Genomic DNA, 16,994 nt, shown 5'->3' with positions numbered 1-16,994 from the left:
GCTGTATATTTGTTTACGTCTAACAGAATCAGTGTCTGGATTTGATAACCTCTGGTTGAGCCAGAGGAGCCTGTGAATGAAGCTAGCCCACAAGTAGCAGCAGACTGGGTTGTGTGAGGTCACATCACAGTTTGGGCTACCCTCAAATCATTTAGGGACACTGAACTTGAACTGAACCCTTGGCCAACACACAGCCTCGATTGCCCATATACACCTTCTCACAGCTCCAGGACTGCAGCAATCAACGCAGACCTGTCTGTTTGTCAAGTCCTATAAAATTACTGTTTGTACACAAACAAATCATGCAATAGATATGCTCATGGGTAGTGATCAGGCACATCGAGGGCACAATTTAAAGAGTAACAGTAGCAGCTTGAAGAAAATGCAATAAAGATAGCAGTGTGCATTCTTTCAATGCATTACATGATTGCTACCATAACTTAGTGTGATGATATGTTAGTAAACTACTCCACAAATGAGTGTGTGTGTGTTTTCTAATTTTTATTTTATTGTGTAAACCACTACACACCAGTACCCCTCCCATTTGAAATATTGCACCAGATCAGAGAGTGAGATTTGACAGGTCAGCAGTGATCCCTGGATCCAGATTACTTGCCAATGCACACAGCCTTGCAGCAAGCAGATTTGCATTAACATAGCTTGATCTCTTGGGACAAAGACACATGTAACTGATATGTGAGATGCCTCCCTGCCATTGGCCAGCCCCTCCAAGTGGGGCATGTGCTGTGCTGTGCTGCTTGCTGCTGCTGTCTGTACTTTGTAGCTTTACTCTAGAGCTGCAGATCAGAGCAGAATCTGGGAGGAGGAGGACAGGGGAGGGGGGAAGGGAGAATACAGAAGGAGGGAGGAAGAGACAGAGAGCTAGAAAGGGAGGAGGAGTGAAGGGGAGTTCTGTAGGGACAGAGGAGGGGCCCTGACGTGAGATACAGGGCAAGGAGCTTGCAATAGCTTTTCTTCACGTCATATTATTTCATGGCAAGTGCTGGGGAGAGCAGGCAGACTCACAGCCAGTGGCTTTTACTCCTCTCCCTCCCCACCTCCTCCTCTCCCATTGTATAATGCTTCTCGTTTCGAGCCAGGAAAAAGCACTGGCTTAATCGTGCAGACAGATCAACATATGGAGCTGGTGCTAGATTAGGGGAACAGGGGTCGATCCTGATGTTTTAAACCTCAGGTGAAACTGCATGTGGTAAGTTCCTGTGGGATTTTTCCTTATTTTCCTATTGCCACTAACTCTTGTTTTATTGTATAGTGAGCTGCATGTCCTGTGTTCCATGGCAGTGGGGAGCTCAGAACGTTGTGTATGTCTGTCCTCCAGCGTTGGCATGTCTTTAATGGCTATAGATACTGTATCACTGTAAAGTTCCATCACTTGGATTAATCGCTACATAGCGTGAAAGTAGTTCTAAGAAGTGCTAGGTTGGCCTCACTGGTTAAGAAGAGATCTTTGCTTTCTTTTCTGCGAGCGATGTTGTCAGTTTTATTTTATTTTTTTCCATTACTGCTTCCTCACCCTCTTGTCAAGTTATGTTATCTCTGCCCACCCCTTGTGTATTAACTTCAGCTTGCCATGTTAAGCTTTGAGCTCTATTATGTCATGTGAACATGCTGCGTTACAGCCACTGCAGGCGCTACCTGCTTCTAGAAAAACGTGATCGTGAAGCAGTTGTCACTTGGAGACTAGCTGGAAAATACAATCCGATGACAACCTAAGAAAGGCTCCATGACACAACTTCACTGCTAGGTCCATGATATTTTGTAACAGATCTTGTAGTTTGGGCACTTTTCTTGAAGTTTGAAGACCGTCATCTTTCTAATCTCCTGTCTACAGTTGCTCATCTTTAACATATTGTCATTTATTGGGTGATTAAAATTTAAAAAAAATTAAAAAGTGTTGTTTCTGTCTTGTGGCTAAAATGGAAGTAAAAACTTTTTTTTTTTTTGGTGTCGTTTTGCTATTGCTGTATCTCTGTGTCTACAAGTAAGTTAAGTGGGTGGGAATATGTGTTGATGCCAGGGGATGGGGGCGAGGATTTCATCTCTGAATTGCATGATTTGAGCTGTCTGGCATTGTCAGGGTTCAGTGTTGCACTTGCTGCATTTTAACATTATTCCTGTTAGCAGTGAACACAGTAGCCCTGGCTTGTAAATAGTGTAATGGCCAGTGCTGGCAGTGCTGTGTGTTCTTTTCAGACTGTAGCAGGCAAACAGTGGGTATCTGCAGTTGCAGACAGATGGCCAAACTCATTTTGCCTGGACCTTTTGTCTACAAGTAAAGATTCTGGAGACAATTGCAAGTGTGCAGGCTCACTTTAGAATGGATGTGTTTCAGCAGGATTCCACCTCAGTATGGCAGTATCTCAGACACAAACAGGTTCACATTTGTGATAGTGTGGAGAGTAAATTGATTGTGTAGTCCTATAACTCTACCCAAATCTTCCTGTGGGGTTAAAGCCAAGGGTTATAGGTCAGGCCCACACCCAATGATCTGTGTGAAATTCAGGATTTGTATGGAATCTTGTGTATGTATAAAAATATATATGTATATCAGACATAATAAGCATTCAATCAGCTGGCCATTGTGGTAAAATGACAAGAAAATTGCAACATAAAATAAATCGAAGGGGGTGGAAGGGGATCTCCAAATGATCTACTTCTGTTAATTGACAGTTCTGGCCGAAATCTTGCGATTACCTTGTCTATTCACCGCAATTAAGCGTTTATTAAGTAAATGATGTAGTGTCATCCTTTCACTTGGTTTGCGGTACTAAAGAACAGGAGAAGAAACTTTGCTCACATGTGTCTATTGCAACTATGGCCCAAATTAGCCCAAGCTATTGTCGAACTATTCCCATGATGCTTTGCCAGTAGTTCTACACAACCGCCTTGAAGTCATCCCTGATATAATGCTTTTAGCATCATCTTAAAAGTTGTGTGTGTGTGTGTGTATATATATATTTTTCCCATTTTATTTTCCATTTAGCCAAAAAAGTTTTTTTTATTTAGAACCGTTCAAAATATGGTGGTCAATTGCATCTATTAAAAGCTTATTATACATATTTTTTTTGTACTTTTAAATAATACAATTATGCTTTAGGATTGCTGAAATTAGGATATTTGGCTGTTTCATATTTACATCGTATTGCACAATCAGGGGTGCATGTCTTCTGTTGTTTTTATAAAAAAAAAAAACACAGTACTAAAGTGTTTGCTCAAAAATAAATGTAATTTGTGCTATGATAAGAGGCTTTGTCAGTCTTGCTGGCAAATCACATGTGGGTTGTAGTTTTAAAACAGCTGTTGTTTTTTTGTTTACCTTCCTCTGTTCTAAGGAAAATCTCTGTGTACAGCAGTCAAGAATGACAGACAGAAAATGGTCAATGTCTGTTGTGTACATTTTGGTCTAATTGTGAACCCCCCCATCACCTTCTGGCCTATAATTCAGTGAAAATACATATATTGCTTTGCCTCTTTGACATGATAGCTGGATAGCTTACATTATATCTGAGTTTGTAAATACAAGTGGCATTGTCAAATCTTTTTGAGTCATAGCTATAATATTCACTAGACAAATTGTCTACTTAGGAGCCACAACAAGAGGTCTATGGTATCTCTATAACCCTTGCACTGTTTGTTTGTGGGTTAGAGAGATAGGATATTGGCACCTTGGCTACAAGTAGCTGTGGGTCTTTGTTTTGGTTTCAATATATAATTTTTACAATTTTAATTTTAGTTAATATTTTTAAAGAGCCAAAATACTTAGTATTTCTGTATAACTGGTCAAAAACAGGCAATAAAACACATACTACGGTAATACAAAAGCAGCAAGTATCCCTGTTGTGGTCTTAAAATCTTGCAAAGGCCCTATTTGCAGCATTTCGCCCTATATCAGAAATAGTCAAGAAAGAAAATTCGAATTATACAGTGCTGTATAAATTTAGCAAGGGGTAAATGTATGAAAATTTAGTTTTACAGACTTGCAATGTATATTTTTTTAAAATAAACTTGTAATTGGTTGATTTGATTATATTTTCACAAAATACATGTTTGTTCTGCTTTCGAAGAAAATCCTAGTTTGCTTTCGGTTAGTTTACAAATAATTTTAAGCTATAATTAATATCGTCACGTAGATTTAATTTCCTCATAAGTCAAACTGTACCTTAATTACTAGTGTGGACTTCACAAGACGGAAAAGGAAGTTGTAAAAAATAATTTTTTAAAAAAGGCTAAAGATTTCAGAAGTTTTTATGAATTCCCATTCATTTCTGTAAAACTTTAATGCTCATTACTGGTGTATCAGCAACACTACAGGTTTTATGAACAATGCAGATTATTTTTCCTATAATTTATATTCAGCAAAATGAATATTACAAACATCATTATTACTCAGCCTTTTTTTTACAGTAAAGAACTAACTTTTAACTAAAGCAAGAAGAGTGTCAATGCATTATTGCAGCTGTGCGAGGTAGATTATTATATCAAATAAATAAAAACTTTTGTGCCTGAAGGGGACATTTTATTTTCCAAGTTTTTCACCATGATAGAATCTTTGTAAAAAAAAAAAAAAAATGAAGATATATAATGCTGGAATTTTACTGATATTTCAACGTATTCAGAGGTTATACATATGGCTAGTGAAAAAACAACAAGGCAGGGGAATGCCATAATCAGCTGTCAGCTAACTAGAATAATAACAGCTGACATTATAGACATCTTCTGACGATGCAATAGATACTTTTGACATAGCTGCATATGGACGGGAAGGATCATTTGTGGGAGACCCTATTGACATGCGCTGTTTTGGGGGGACTTCCGTAGTCCACCATTTTGTACTCTTGCTGCAGCTGCTTGACAGAGAATAGTGGAATTGACAGAATGTATGAAAGAGCCTGTCTTATGAGACAGTCATAGATGAGCTCTTGGACCAAATGCAGGTTACAGATTTGTTTCAGTCGTATATTTTAACCACTCAAATAACTGGCTGATACCTCCAGATCAATGGTTTTCCGTCCATTCCTCTAGGACACCCGTTATTGCTTTTTTATTAGATATTTCCGTCTGTAAGATGCTTTGAGAACTGGATTGGAGCTGTGGGATCTGTTAGTGCATGGGTTGTGGTGGTTTAACAAATAACATGAAAGATTTTGGCCCGAATAACGTAACTGAAAAACTAAAATCTCTTCTGAGGCTCAGTTGGATATCTTTCCCAATTTCACTATTGTTTTGGTTTGTAGAAACTCATCTAAACTTGCTCTTTCTTGAACAGTCCCTAAATGCTTCATACGAAACAGTAACAGTTCTTATTACTTTGTTCCGTGTATTGTAACACGACTGTGAGAGTGCTGCCACTTGGCTCTCTTTTGTGTCTGTTACCGCGCTGAGCTTTTGCTGTGCTTCTGATTTTTGTACATTTACCAGGCTTTCCTTTAAACTTACTATCACTTAACTTTTTATTGGTAGTTTGAGCTCTGTCCTTTGTTTGTGCCCTGCTAGATGTACTCTGTAGGAGTGCATGTACCACAAATACACACACCAAAAAATCAAGTCTTGTAAAAGGCTTCCTGGTGTGTTTTGATCATTCTTGCTTTATTAGCAAAATAGAGTTACTCATCACGATTCTCTTTGCTTTGTGCAATTATGTTAAAAAAAAAAAAAAAAAAAAAAAGGTTATTTACATTTCCAAAAATCTGTTCACAAACGCACACAATTCTGGTAAAGTTAGCACAAAGCTAAATGTGATGCTATCTTGTTTTTTAATTGGGCTGTTTAAGTCCATTTATAGGGGCGGAAAGTATTAAACATTGTAAACATTGCATGAGTTTTGTAGTGGAGAAAGTTGATTCTGACTGTTAAAATAAACTCATATTGCCAGACTTCTTCCCAGCGCTAGATTATCAGTGGATCTCTAGAAAGCTTTGAGGAAGTGAAGCTGTCCGATAAAAGTAATCTTATCTAATCAGTATTAAACCAAAACAAATAGTGAAGACTTGGCTGCTATTGGGCAATCTCATCACCGGAGAAAGGGCCCAGCTAGTGATCAATGATGAGGCGCGGAATCCATGGTGGCATCACATCTCTGCCCAGCAATGCCTAGTCCACATTACAACCATTCAGTCATTACTATTTAAACATGCAGTCATTGCTTTCAATTATAATTAACTATTGGACAACACACCACTAGTGATAAATTATTATTAAACAGTTACTCCAATCACCATGGTAATGCCAGGACTCGGAGTACCCTGGCCCAATTCCCTGGTAATAGGGCAAACCGTTAAGCACTGATTTGCCCCATACCTAGACCACTGCCGAGCTCCGAGGCTACCTTGTGGTTTGGGGAAGCACCTCTGGCTTCTGCAGAGCTGCAGAAGCCACTATCATTGCCATTCATTGGTTAAGAGCATCAGCTGACCACGTTCAGCCAATAGCTGACATTCTCTGCAATTAAATTTGCACAGAATTGACAGTATTCTAGTGTTCCGGGCTGGCTGATGACAACTCAACAATATTACACCTCCAGCAGTTAATGAGGTAAACTCCGTGTGTGCAGCATTTCATAGTGAATTGCTACACATACAGACCACAGGCACCATAAGCACTTTAAATCACAAGTGGTCATGGTGTTTGCGTTCACCCTTTAATAGATATTCTGTTCTGCTACAGCAAGCACGAAGTGGCGCATATATATATATATATATATATATATATATATATGGTGTTGGTTCTTCTTGTATGTATTTATTTAATAGAACTTACTTGTCTTTAACCCCTTCAGGACCGGCCTGTTTTTGCGATGTTTGTACGTTAAGGACCAGAGCAGTTTTAACACTTTTGTGGTGTTTGTGTTTAGCTGTAATTTTCCGCTCTCTCATTTACGGTTCCCATACAAGTTATATATTGTTTTTTTCAAGACAAGAAGGGCTTTCTTTACATACCAGTATTTATATTATGTCATATATTGTATTTAAAAAAAATATTGAAATATGGTGAAAAATAAAAAAAAAAACATGTTTTTGGACTTTTACTTGAAAAATCTTTTACTTATCTACAAAAGCTAATGAAAAAAACTGCTAAATAGATTCAAAATTTTGTCCCGAGTTTAAAAACACCCAGTGTTTACATGCTTTATTGCTTTTTTTTGCAAGTTATAGGCCTATAAATACAAGTAGGAAATTGCTGTTTCAATATATATATATTTTAAATGTATCAATAGTGACATTGTTACACCGTTATCTGTCATAAATCCCCGAAACACACCTAACATGTACATATTTTTTTAAAGTAGACAACCCAGGGTATTTAAAATGGGGTATGTCCAGTCTTTTTTAGTAGCCACCTAGTCACAAACACTGGCCAAAGTTAGCATTTATATTTGTTTGTGTGTTAAAAATGCAAAAACCGCTAACTTTGGCCGGTGTTTGTGACTAAGTGGCTACTAAAAAAGGCTGAACATACCCCATTTGCAATACCTTGGGTTGTCTTCTTTTGTAAATGGTATGCCATCATGGGGCTAATTCTCATTCCTTGGCTACCATACGCTGTCAAATGCAACCTAACCAATCTGACAAATTTCAATAAAAAAAATCAAGCCTTATATTTGACCCTGTAACTTTCACAAACACTATAAAACCTCTACATGTGGGGTACTGTTATACTCAGGAGACTTCGCTGAACACAAATATTAGTGTATCAGAACAGTAAAATATATCACAGCAATAATATCCTCAGTGAAAGAGCTGTTTGTGTGTGAAAAATGCAAAAAACTTCACTTTCACTGACAATATCATCGCTGTGATATGTTTTACTGTTTTGAAACACTAATATTTGTGTTCAGCGAAGTCTCCCGAGTAAAACAGTACCCCCATGTACAGGATTTAGGGTGTCATAGAAAGTTACAGGGTTAAGCACAGTGCTAGCAAATTAAATTATCTGGACTTTTGGCCTGGGTTGGCAGGCAGGTCCCTCAAATTGCAATCATTAAAATTACTTAATTAGGTAAAAATATTACATAAATATGCACGTAGAATTTTAATATATATACATATTTATATATTTGACGTCTACGTGTATATTTATGAAATTATTAATGTAATTTTGTATGTGGACATATGTATATTTCGTATTATTTTTATTTATTTATTTATACATAGATATATATATCATTACATTCTAAGTGTATTTTGATATAAATATATATATATCAATATCAAAATACTGTTAGAATAAAATTGAATATATATATATAATTTTTTTTAATTATTAAAAATTATTTTTATTTTTTGTTATTTATTTTTATTAACATATTATTTGTATTTTATAATAATATATATATACCATATATATAGTTATTATATATATTGTATATATTCGTGTGTAATTTAAATATAAGTGTATTTTTATATTAATATACGTATATATAAATATAAAAATACACTTAGTGTGACATTATATATATGATACATATGCATATATTATATATATAGATATAATACATGTATATATATCATATATATATACACATATTATAATTTTTTTTACACTGATTGTTTTGTTTTTTAACTTTATTTAATGATTTTTTACTTGCAGGGAGACTGCCTGTCAGCACAGACAGTCCCCCTGCAGGCAGATACAAAGACCCCTATTGCGGTCATGTGATCGAGTGATCACATGGCCGTGGGGTCCTGATCTGCCATGGGGGGACTGCCCGGGCAGACAGGCAGTCCCCCTGGACCGAGTGGAGCACTGATCGCCGCCGTGGGACCGACGGCGATCAGGTAAGTAGCCCAAAACCGTTATGACGGTTCAGGACCGTCAGCGGTCCAAACGCACGTTTTACCGCTGACGGTCCTGAACCGTCAGCGGTCCTGAAGGGGTTAAAGTCACACGGCAATTTGGAAAATACCACAAACACTCCCATCTGAAAGAGACCCCGAAAGACCCTGAATGCAACAGATTCTTGCATGTACCCAACACCTCTAAAGTTGTGATTATTCATTAACTAACCATGAAATAATTAGTACACCATAGTCATCTTCACATTAATTTCAGTGGGAAATGTCTAAGCAAGCATGCAAACATGTGACCTAACACACATACATGCTTATTTTCATGCAGCTGCCCATTCACATGGCCGAGTGTGCGAGCAAGCCTCACTCATTCCAAGGGGAATTGCTGAGGTTGCGTAATAGTGCAAAATTGTATACAAATTGCTTGTTCACTAATTATTCCGACAACACTAAAGGAATGCCAGAAAGGTGATAAGTGTAAAATGCAAAAAAAAACAAAAACAAGCAGACCTTTTCCCCCCTTTTTTTATGTATACACATTTTGTTAGAATTAGCAAAAAAAACAAAAACAATAGATGCTTATGCCAAGGTTCTCTGCATGGCATTGTCTCTCTTGCCTTAAACGCGTCAATTTTGTATTCATCTTGTGAAGCAATGCATTATTTTTATTTCAGTCTAATTTTCAGTTTACTAAATCACTTGCGGAAATTGCTATCAGCGATTGAATGTGAAGGAATATTTAGTTGAGAAGACCACCAGGTCTTTCATTACATATGCACTAAGTGGTATTAATCATGATTTTCATTTATTTTTTTTGTATTGAATATGTTTTCATGTTTTATAGTGTGCTGTCATGACTTGGAGCTCGCCTTACATTTGTGTATGTTGCCTCTATATATTTGTGAGCTGTATTATACATAGACTTGGCCATTTTATCTTAGATTTTCTATTGTTAGATTTAAAAAAATATATTTTTGTTATTCACGATATGGTGCATCTCGTTCATTCTCATAAACGACCACCCAACACCGACATCACTATTGCATTGTTAACTAATATATCACGAGACACTTATGCATAAATTGATGTCTGAATCCAGGCGCCAAAGCCAACATTTAGAAGTCAGACAAATGCTAATTAACATTGTTATCAGGATTGCAGTAGATGCTGATTGCAGACTGCACCTGAGCACTGCAAGAGATTATGTACTACAAGTGGTCTAGTGGTACAGAGAAGGCCGCAGCTAAGGAAGATAAACTGGCATGCTCTTCATAAAGTAGCAGAAAAAGACTACTAGGGCTCTGAGTCATAAAGGCGGCCAACAGTCTTTAGGGTGGCCAGACTACACTCACAGTTCTTGGAGAACATACACACTGTGCATACAGAAGTACCTATTTGCATATAGTAATGCTCTCTCTTATGCACGTGTACATAAGTGGGGTCATCACACACACATGTGTACATAAAGTTATATTTATATACATTCCGTGTATTCTTGATTATATCATACAATAGGAGGAACCGACTGGTGCAGTTAGAAGGACATCTACCCCAAGAGAAGTAGCATACATAGCACATAGTATACATGTTCTGGTGCTGCCCCAATTAAGTCTATTGGGCGATAGATAAGGGGACTCATGAAGTCTGTATGGCCAACTCTCACAATATATATAATTCACAACTGTGTCAGAATGTTATCCTGATTGGTGGAAATCAATATGAATGTGTGTGCCTGTGTGTTCTCTTTTGATCTGTATGCCAAGATACCTGTATATGTGGCTCTCGGTAATGTTTTTTAATTACTTTAAACTCCATTATTATTCATTGTCAAAGTTATGAGTTCTGTATTCTACATTATACCTAATGTGTGTTTTTGCATTGATAATCAGTTTATCGGGAGATCCGTGTATGATTGTACATATTATTTTGTATGTAACAGTGCATTAATCGAGGGATGGGCTTTTGCAGAGCCACGCTCATACCATGGGCCTGCTGTGCATAAGCCTGTTCATCGCAAGTGGTAAATAAATAATGGTTGCAGTGATTTCCCTCCTCTCTGAGCACTGTTTTCTGTATGCCGGACACAAGAAGAGATGGCTCTCATTGCAACAGTTCTTGGCAAAAAAAAGGAATCATAGCATAGAAAGCTGTCTAGTTACATGTTACAGAGTCCAAAGATCAGCAGCTAAAAAGGAGCAAGGTCCATTTAAATATAGACGGCCTGACTGCATTTCCTACATTAAGTCTAGTGTACTGCATTTCTAACTTGCCCATACATAACCCATTCAATACCAGATGGCCCTATATTCCCTAAAACAGTGAGGTGCAAACTGAGACAGTCGTATTTCACTATCTCGGTAATTTAATAGGTCAAAATGGTAGACATACTTTATTCAGTAGCTATTTTCAGCATTCATATTGAGTATCAGTTATTTTAGATTTATACCTATTTACATTATAAAATTTATTAATATATCTTTCTTCCAGATCATGACAGATTGATAAATATTATCCTCATTGTAGCAGGCAAAATGTGGAACCCAGAGAATGATGCATTGTACTGTGTACATGTTGCGATCCAAGTTTCCTTAATCCAGATGCTTTCCTGCATTTGTGACTGCAAGGGCCAAATAAATGAGAATTTAAAAGATGCATGCAATTACTCTATAAATGCCAAGGCTTGGCCTGCAGTTGTGGGAGGGGCATGTTATCCTATTTAAACCCCCTACTCACCTCCTCCGTCCCGTACGTGCTCTTAGCGATTCGCAGATCCCCACCCTCCACTCCCTCTATCTATACTTTTCTTTACACCTCATGGGTGGGCCCTCTTTTATTACAGGCCTGCCGCGACGTCGGTTCCGGCACACCTCAACCGACTTATCTCTCCCTAGACTATGCTACTCTTCATACACTTCCTAAATGGCCCTATTTGCCCCTCACACAAATTTATTTTAAACCATAGAACCCATTTGCAGTTTCTGTAGGTAGGACACCAACTAATATTTAGGATAATTTCTAATAATGACTTTTTGACCAGGTCAGTTCTGTGATCATGTAAAATCTTGAACCTTAGAAATATATGGAAATTTGTATGTGAATTACATAGGTAATGCTCTATCCTAAAGTACCAAAACCACAAAACAGAAAGTAACAAACTTTCCTGTCTATGTTTAGTTTAAAGGGACACTATAGTCACCAGAACAACTACAGCTTAATGTATTTGTTCTGGTGAGTATAATAGCTCCCTTCAGGCATTTTCATGTAAATACTGCCTTTTCAGAGAAAAGACAGTGTTTACATTGCCCCTAGGGACACCTCCAAGTGGCCACTCCTCAGATGGCCACTGGAGGTGCTTCCTGGCTCAGGGCTGCACAGTAGGGAGCACTGCCGTTCAGCATCCCCACGCTCTGCATCTTAATGAGGTGACCCTGATTGGCCAATATGGCATTTGGCCCCGCCCCGTGCCGATTTCCTCCAATCCAATGCTTTCCCTAATGCTATTTCGATTATGTCACCTGCGCTGCACTGGAATGAGGTGAGTTTTATACTTTTATAGGGGGACTAAGGGGGGGCAAGCCACCTAAATGGTGGTTTAGCACTTTAGGGTCAGGAATACATGTTTGTGTTCCTGACCCTATAGTGATCCTTCATTGTCAAAATATACATTATATATATATATATATATATTATACATTATAATGCTGTAGATTTATCTAAAGTAGAGATGTACTTTATAAAGTTAGCTAGGGTTGCTTTATAAAGTTAGGTAGGTTCGAAACGTTGCTGCTTTTGCCCCAATAAAGCTGCTATTTTTCAGTGCCTGAACCGTTTTTTATTCTGTAGATTTATCTAAAGTCACACAAACTCAGCAATTCTTTTTTTCTTTCTTCATTTTAAAGTTTCTTAGCTTCTCCATGTAGGTACTAATCAAGCATAGTCTCTTTAAGAGCACCTGGTGTGCATGTGTGATGTGATGACATATGATAGGGCTTACAACTTTAAATTTCTTCTTTATTCACAAAATGTGTAGTAGGTATATAAATCTCAATTTTCATTTTGTGTTTTATGAATTTACTCTATTGCTGGTGTAATTTAGTTCAATGTTCATTTATACCGTTCCCCCATTTGTGGGTTTCCATGCAATAGTAAATCTATGTTTGGGGAAGTTTTCCAGAACATAGATTTGTGGGATTTTATGCCCTAGTGAACTGTTCTATGTTTGGGGCAACTCCACCGAATGTAGACCTGCTTTCTTGTACATGCTTGCCACTGTTTCCCCCCAGAAAATTAGGACATCCCCGAAAATAAGGGGGGGGGAGGAGGGTGGGGGAGGATATTAATATAAGACCTGGTCTTATTTTCAGGGAAAAATGGTAGTAGCTGAAGCGACAACGGGCACATGCATGCACTCCCCCACTGCTCCCCTAAAGCTTGTCAATGTGTGAGAGCATAATTGTATCATACGTGAGTGCAGAGACATGGATTGTAATATAAATAAATGCAGAGCATTTGAGCTATGCATCGGTATGCATGCATGGATTCTCTTTTATTACTCATGTGAAGTTAACCTTCTCATCTTGGATAGCAAGCAATATTAAAGAGAAATTGATGTAAAAATGAAAATGAATTAAAATGTTTTGTGCTACTATTTTTCAGACTATATTCAGTTTTATGTATACTGTGTGAATTTTCCCAATATGTTAGAAAAGATGCACAATTATAGATGCAATAATCAGCTGTTTAATATTTTTATCAAAAATACTCAGGAGTGGAGATGTATGTAGTATATTCTAGCCAACGGGGACCATTCAGGCAGGATCGCGTTCCAAGCCGCAGTCAGATGATGTTGCTGAGTATTTTGCCTTTCTGCCAGTTTGTGCAGTTACATATAGAAATGTGCATACTAACAGCAGAGGTCCATTAGGACCTGGTTGGGCCTGCAGGATATAGCTTCAGAAGGATGGCATTTAAAGAAATTCCAGGGTGGAGTTCTAGAAACAGAGCAATTACCATGGCAACCAATTAAATGCACCTCATTGTTTCATATTTAGCACTTTGCCACATTTATTCTCGTTAAACCCTGTTTTGTTCATTGCATCATTGGAACGCACAGAATAATCTTTATATTTAACTTTAAAAAACATTGTAATATATATACCGGTAACTTTAATAAGCCCCCTATTTAAAAAATATATATATTATCGTCTTTAAATGTACATTGATGCAATGGATAGACTCCTCACTGCAGCCCAATCCACCCTTGCTGAAGTCATTAAGATTAATGGCTCAAATGCTTCTCTTAAAGAATCATTGCTGACATATGGCGCATGCATCTTAATCACCGTAATTAGCCAATCCAATGCTTCTTTATGAATTCATTGCTTCTTATAGAGAAACATTGGATGCACAGCTAGTGTCTGGTGTCGACATACTTTGCATGCTGTCTCTGGATGTGAAATAGATTCAATAAGTTTCAGGCCCGTAGTTACTGCCGCCATGGGCTTGGGAATATGGAAATATAAATATTGCCATTTCTCAGAATCATGTACAAGGCTTCAGGGGCAACGTCTATGGCCAATTCACTTCATTAAGATAAGGTGAATTGGGTGCTTAGAGTGTCCCTTTTAATAAACGCTCTGCTATGTGTGTCCCTTTTAATAAACGCTCTGCTATGTGTGTCCCTTTTAATAAACGCTCTGCTATGTGTGTCCCTTTTAATAAACGCTCTGCTATGTGTGTCCCTTTTAATAAACGCTCTGCTATGTGTGTCCCTTTTAATAAACGCTCTGCTATGTGTGCTACCTTTTTCCAGTGGTAAGATATTGTCAGCTTTGCTTGCATTCATATACCAAAGATCTAATTTTTTGTCGATGAAGTTAATCCAGCGGATTGACTGATTGGTTGATTAATTCATTGATCTGTGAACCTGTGATCATCTTTGGCTCCCTTCCAAGACTTGGACTTTTAGGAAACTTTGTGATTAATCGGCATGCGTGCATACTATCCTTTTATATCTCTATGTATTTTAATCTTACGCTCTATGTTTACTTTGCATGAAAGCTATTTATAATACAGAAGAAACCACAAGTACAATATAAATTCGGAATTTGTTGGCGCTATATAAAAATAATAATAATCAACGTAATATTATACCTTAAAATTGTTTCATCAACCACATCTTCTCTATATAAATGTAAATACCTATTGCTGGCTGTCACTTTACATGCTCTCTGCATGTTACCTAATGATTAATATTATTTTCTATAATATCTGCTATGCCAATACATTTTAAATTGAATAAAGAAAGAAAAAAAAAAAATTGGCCATTCATTCATTAATCTGGTATTGATTTGCATTACAGTAACATACCCAGGAACTAATATTTTCTACGTATTTATATTTTTGTGCGTTCTGATTCCTAATATTTTCCACTGTCAGTGTGTTTGTGTGTGCGTGTGTGTGTGCTGGCTGAAACATTTTTTTTTTTTTGACAGTGAACTGCACCATAAAAAGGAACGCCCATATGGCTTGAGGTAAACTATGCAGATCACTGGGGCTGGTTGCTGGAGACACGGTGGAGGGACATATTTTTTTTTTTCTCTCTCTCTCTCTCTCTTTTTTTTTTTTCTTCTAAAGCGTAATGAAAGCTTGCTACAGCAGGTCTGACGAGTTTTTATTGCCTTGAGGGAGAATTGTGAAGAATAGTTAGTCCAAAGCATTTGCACCTATTTCATAACAAACATGCTATATCTCCCTTCTAGTCCCTACAACGTGATACATATTCTGAAATATCTATTTAATTTAATATTTATTTCTTGAACTGGTGTTTTATTGGATACTGTTGTGTGTATTTAGCAGAAGATGAGGTTGCGAGCTACTTGGAATCTGGGATACAATCTATAAGTCTATATCATATCCAGAAAAGTGTAGTGTCCCTCCCACCTGCCTTTTTTGATTTTAGATCCCCCTCCCCCCCCCCCCCCCCCCCAGATAAAATAAAGTGGATAAGCAAGTTAAAAATACTTCTTGATCAGCGGACTTAGTAAGCCCTTTTGTGATAACATTACATATCAGAGATGTAAGATTTTAAAATATTTCGGTCACAGAGTAACACTTAGAATATGTGAAGAATGAGGAAATTGATACAGAGGAGCTGAATTGTTCTAGGACACTTTATTCGTATATCAAGATAAGTGTTTCTGTATTATTCGAACAAATGTAACGTAACCATACCTATCTTTGTGTTCTTTTTTTTTCTTCCTACTATCCCAAATATAATGGTCTGTTACAAAACAGAACTCAATAAAGTTGAAAATAAATGTAACAAATGTATGAGTAAATGTTGAAGAATGCAGTGGTTAAGAAATTAGAAAAGTTATATGAACTGATTCATTCAAAACATTGTTTTAGGCCAGTGGTTAATGTAGGTGTTGGCCGCTTAAAATACTTTGCTTTATTAAATATAGACCATTTATACGGTTTTAATGCAGCTTTTTCATTCGTAATTTTACAATTTATTTTTACAATACATTCTCATTTGCCCGTTTCTGCACTAGCCATTCGGAACTTAAGAGCTCTGCAGCTTTTCTTTAGAGACAGCAACATTTCCCTGGAGAAACAAAAACTACAAACACTTGAGACTTAAAGGGACACTATAGTCACCAGAACCACTACGACTTAGTGTAGTGGTACTAGTGTCTAGACTGATCATGCCTTGGCTTTTTTTTTAACGTAAATGCTGCTTTTTCCCAGAAAAGGCAATGTTAACATTGCTACCTAGCAACACCTCCAGGTACAATAACTCAGACTGCCACAAGCGGTGCTTCCTATCTCATTGCTGTACAGGGTTGAACACTCCCCATAGAGATGCATTGATTCAGTGTATCTCTATGAGCAGATGCTGATTTGCACAGTGCTTTGCCGCGCATGCCAATAGCCTCCCAATGCTTTTCTATGGGAGAGCATTAGATTGGCTGAGATCATCTAGATCAGGCATCGGCAACTTTCGGCACTGCAGATGTTTTGGACTACACCTCCCATGATGCTTTGCCAGCATTATGGGTATAAGAGCATTATGGGGGATGTAGTACACAACATCTGGAGTGCTGAAGGTTGCCTACCCCTGATCTAGATTGATGACCTCAGCCATGGCCAGCCGTGGCAAGACTTACGCAACGAGTGAGAACA

At 37.5% G+C, this 16,994-nt stretch overlaps 1 protein-coding gene across 1 annotated transcript in view; it reads left to right on the top strand.

Moving 5' to 3' along the window:
• The first annotated feature begins 1,006 nt into the window (after positions 1-1,006).
• The window catches only part of SERTAD2 (SERTA domain containing 2), a 63,675-nt gene continuing 47,687 nt past the window's right edge, over positions 1,007-16,994 (top strand). Inside the window, exon 1 of the mRNA XM_063443775.1 lies at positions 1,007-1,210. The gene's annotated coding sequence lies outside the window, so the exon portion shown is untranslated. The remainder of the gene's footprint in view (positions 1,211-16,994) is intronic.

The sequence above is a fragment of the Pelobates fuscus genome, chromosome 2 (assembly GCF_036172605.1).
Source record: "Pelobates fuscus isolate aPelFus1 chromosome 2, aPelFus1.pri, whole genome shotgun sequence".
NCBI classification, from domain to species: domain Eukaryota; kingdom Metazoa; phylum Chordata; class Amphibia; order Anura; family Pelobatidae; genus Pelobates; species Pelobates fuscus.
Note: the sequence above shows the minus strand (reverse complement) of the source record. Positions and strands in the feature narration are given on the sequence as shown.